Source organism: Carya illinoinensis, chromosome 13 (genome assembly GCF_018687715.1).
Source record: "Carya illinoinensis cultivar Pawnee chromosome 13, C.illinoinensisPawnee_v1, whole genome shotgun sequence".
Classification (NCBI taxonomy): Eukaryota; Viridiplantae; Streptophyta; class Magnoliopsida; order Fagales; family Juglandaceae; genus Carya; species Carya illinoinensis.
This window is the reverse complement of record NC_056764.1, coordinates 11,087,528-11,092,500: the sequence shown is the minus strand read 5'-3', so window position 1 is coordinate 11,092,500 and position 4,973 is coordinate 11,087,528.

Here is a 4,973-nt window from a genome sequence, read left to right as displayed (position 1 = left end):
CAATCTCCGGATCAACAGGAATAATGTCACGAGATCTAGTACGGCGCATCCAATGTCAAAAACACACCTGTAGAACAAATTAAAACAAAATTCTAAATTAAAACCAAGATTACTTTGTATCGATATTGACAAAAAGAATAAGAATAAACCAATCCCCGGCAACGGCGCCAAAAACTTGACCGGTGCAAAACTGCAAGTGCACAGTATCGTAGTTTTATAGTAAAGTAATAAGTAGAGTATCGTCCTCAGGGATTGGTACCTTACTCTTGCCAAATACCAAAATTTTACTAATCTCAATTTTATCTAGAGGAATCGCTAAGGTTTTTGTAGTTGCAAATAAACTTAGATCAACTCAAAGAGAAATAAGCAAAGAAAATAAAACTGACTTTCAAAGATCAAATTCAATGGGGAAGAAACCTTCTAGGAAATCGATTTCACCATAATTCTTCACTATGCTTTTCTCATCCAGCTAATTTAACTTAAACCTCTTTTGTCTATTAGCAAATCTCTAATTCATCCAAAAGCCTCTTTCGATAGTCAATTGGAAGTGATTCTAGTTTATCAATTCACACAAGAGTATGCAAATTAAATAATCAAGAATGCAATAAGACCAATGATTTAATTACTACACAGGTTCATACAAGTCTTTCGATCTCTATACTTACCTATGCTGAAATATCCAAGATCTACCCTATGATTCCCTCTTTCGATAGCAAATCACAAGATTAATAATCATCTAATCAATGGCCAGTTAATTAGAAGCATTAAACTCAGAATAAATCAGATAAACAAATAGAGAATTGCATTAAATTAGCATGGACAAACAAGCATAGTTCGGAATTAGGTTACATCGTTTTCCTAGAAAGAAGAAAATTTAGCTCATGCTAGAATTGGAATTCAACATAAACGAATTCACCATAATTGTTCTGAGAAGATGGGAAGAAGAAAATAAACACTGAAAAATCCTCCTTGCAGCCTCAACTGGTCGTCAAAAGCTCAAGGGAACGATTCAACGCCTTTCTCCCGTCCGTGCTCGTGTATGAATCCAACGTACGTGCAATAAATTGGAATTCCGTCTCCAAAACAAATGATTTGAATCCCTCTAGCTATGTTTTTCTCTCCCAAAGAGTGTTCTCCAGTCAAAAACCGCGGCTCTAGAGTGAAGAATGGCCTTTTATATGGTCCCACGGCGGAAAACCTAAAATCTGTCAAAATACGATGTTCGCTCGAGCGGGGTGTCGAGCGCGCGTCGAGCGTTCGACTCTGCCTGATTTCGCTCGAGCGTCCTATCGAGCGCACATCGAGCGTTTGAATCTGCCTGAATTCGCTCGAGCGGCAAATGTCTCCGCTCGAGCGATCTTCGTTTTTCAGCAACCCGCTCGAGCTCCCTGTCGAGCGGCAGTCGAGCGTTTGAATCTGCCTGAATTCGCTCGAGCGGCCAAAAGCCTCCGCTCGAGCGAACTTGTAAAATCTGCAATATGAAATTTTGCAAGCCATCAGTTTTCAAATCCTAATCTTATCGAGATCAAATTGAAATTTGAAGAGATGATCAAGTATGTTTTATGATGTGATTTCATTGTAGGATAATACAAAGAAGTCAATCTATATTTTGTGCGATGATCAACAGTTATAAATGATTGCAAACTTAAGTTTTGATGCATTCTTCAATAATAAAGACTCCTAAACTGTTCCTGCTATAGAGTTAGACCATTAGGGTCAAATCATGTAATTTCTTATATTAATTTCGCATTTGTTTTATTATTCTTGCTTTTATTTTGATCTTGCATGAGTATATACTATGATTTCGGGTTTCTAACATATTTAAAAGTAGAAAATTAAACCGATCACGTCAATCATATATTTTCTTGGTGTTTGGGTTGTTTGTTGTTCAATATTAATTACATATTACAACCAGTTACGTTAATTTAGTTCTTTGAGTATTTGTATATGAGAAGTCTGAAGTTATAACAAGTGGTATCAAGAGCTCAAATTCGATGGGGACTATGAGGTTCGATATCAAAAAGTTTGATAGAAAAATGACTCTAGGCTATGGAGGATCAAGATGAAAGCCCTCCTCACTCAACAGGGTCTCCAAGAAGCTCTTCTTGGAGAAAAGAAAATGGAATCTATTGAAGAAAAAGATAAGAAAAAAATCTTGAGGAAGACTCATAGCGCACTCATTCTTTCTCTCAGAAACAAAGTTTTGAGGGAGGTAGCTAACGAAGACTTCGCTGCCGGAATCTGACTGAAATTAGAGAGCCTCTATATGGCAAAATCTCTGGCTAACCGTTTGCACAAGAAAATAAAGTTCTACACATTCAAGATGTCCGCAGGTATATCGATTTCTGACCATCTCAATGTTTTTAATAAAATTATTTTAGATTTGACTAATATTGATATTAAAATTGATGATGAAGATCAAGCAATTTTATTGTTGAGTTCTCTGGATAATTCTTATGCTAGTTTAAAAGAGATCATGATGTTTGGGAGGGAAACACTGACCTTAGATGAGGTTCAGGTTGTATTACACTCCAGTGAATGACAAGTCATGTTTAAAATAAAATCTGAAACTGGGGAGGGCTTGACTGTGAAGGGAGAGCTGAAAAAATAGGTCAAAAAGGAAAAAACAGTTAAAACAATGTGAGGGATAAGTCTAAGTCTAAAGGGAAGAAATTAAAATGCTTCCTGTGTCACAAAGAGGGGCATTTCAAAAGAGATTGCCCTAACAAGAGATCTAACACAGGAACTGGGTCTAAGGAGGAGGGGATTGCCTCAGTTATGAGTGATGGGTATGAGAGTGCTGAGGTTCTAAATATGTCTGAGGATGATTCAGGAAAAGAATGGATCCTTGATGCAGGATATTCTTTTCACATGTGTCCTAACAAAGCATGGTTTGAAACTTTCATTAGTTTAGATGTGGGGTTTGTGATGTTTGGCAACAATAAGTCTTGCAAAATCTAGGGTATAGGGTCGGTGAGACTAAGGTTCTATGATGGTTTTAAAAGACTCTTAACTGGGGTTAGATACATACCTGAATTAAAAAGGACTAGATTTGTTAGACCAATCCAGGTACACTTTTAAATCTGAATTTGGATTTTTGAGGTTTACTAAGGTTTCACTTATTGTGATGAAAGGAGTCATTAAAAATGGCTTGTATACCTACATTGAGAAAACTGTTATAGTTGAGATTTCTTCTATCCTAGAGAAGGGTAAGGATAGGGTTGTTCTATGACACAAAAGGTTAGGTCACATGAGTCACAAGGGACTTTTAGAACTCCATAAACAGGGGGTTGCTACATGAAAAAAAAAATTGAAAAATTTACCCTTTGTGAGGATTGCATCCTTGGGCAAGAAAAAAAAAGATAAGCTTTAAAATAGCCACTCACAGTACAAAACAAACCCTAGACTACGTGCACTCGGACCTTTGGGATCCAGCTCGGGTCAACTCACATGGAGGGGGGAAGTTATTTTCTCTCTATAATCTATGACTATTCCAAAAAAGTGTGGCTATACATTCTTAAAACTAAAAGTGACACTTTTGATAAATTTATGGAATGAAAGAAATTGGTAGAAACTCAAGTAGGAATGAAGGTTAAGAAATTAAGAAATGATAATGGGCTTGAATATCTCTCAAGTGAATTCAATCAGTTCTATCAGAATGAGGGTATGGCTAGGCATAAAACAGTAAGGGAAGCCCTTTAACAGAATGATTTAGCTGAGAGGATAAATAAGACCCCATTGGAGAGGGTTAGATTCTTACTGTCAAACTCAGGGCTTCCAAAGTCTTTTTAAGCTAAAACTGCCACAACTGCAGTCCATTTAATTAATAGGAGTCTTTCTTCAACCATAGGGTTTAAGACTTCTCAAGAAATGTGGACTAGAAAACCTTTTAATTATGACTACTTGAGGGTATTTGGCTTTGTTGTTTATGCTCACATCCAAACTAACAAACTGGAATCAAGGGCTATGAAATGTATCTTTGTAGGGTAACATGAGGGAGTAAAAGGGTACAAGTTATGTATTGATGAGCTAGGGATATAAAAATGAATCATTAGTAGAGATGTGGTTTTTAATGAACATGAAATGGCTCGGGTTAAAACTTAAAGACTTGAACCCACTCAGGATACTTACCCTGAGAAGATACATCTTGAGGTGGAGCAACCTGATAATAATTTGAGAAAATTAGAAGGCCAAGATGCTGAGACTCAAACTTCTACTTTAGGTGATGAGGACCCATGTGGAGTTAAGGTGAAAACCGACCCATTCAATGCGGTTTTTGAACAAAACCACCGCTGACCAACAAGAGGGGAAATGATAGAGCTACCGACCGTAATCGGTCGCTAGGGAGGAGAACAACCATCCGTATTGACCCTAACGGTCCTCTGGCGGTTTACGGTCGGTTCGTGGCGTCGTTAGTATAAGAGAATAGTGAGAAAGAGTTACATGAGAGAGAGAGAGAGAGAGAGAGAGAGAGAGAGAGAGAGAGAGAGAGAGAGAGAGAGAGAGAGAGCATCGAAACAGGGAAGAAGAATAAATAAGAAGACGACATATTATCTATATGAGGTCATTTGGTTTAATACAAAACGGCGCCGTTCTACTTTTTTTTTTTTTTTTGTATAATAACAAATGACGTCATTTTATTTGTGTTTAAAACACAAATGCAGGAGTAAAACGATGTCATTCCACTTAAATTTAATTGAAAAGTCGTCGTTTCATATTGGTATTATTATTTTTTTTTTTAAATTATTATTACATCTGCCGGGTCAGCGGTTTGAAGCGGCCTCAAACCACAACCAAGCCGACTACAGTCGGTTTTGTTAAAAGGTTGTCGCCGCTGACCAGCTCTGTGGCAGTTTCGACAACTTCCAGTCTCCAGCAGCCGATTTGTGTCAGTCACTAGGGGTGAAAACCAACCATTCGGTTTCGGTTTTGGACCGAGCCTATCTCTTCAAATCATGTAAATCTCGATCGAA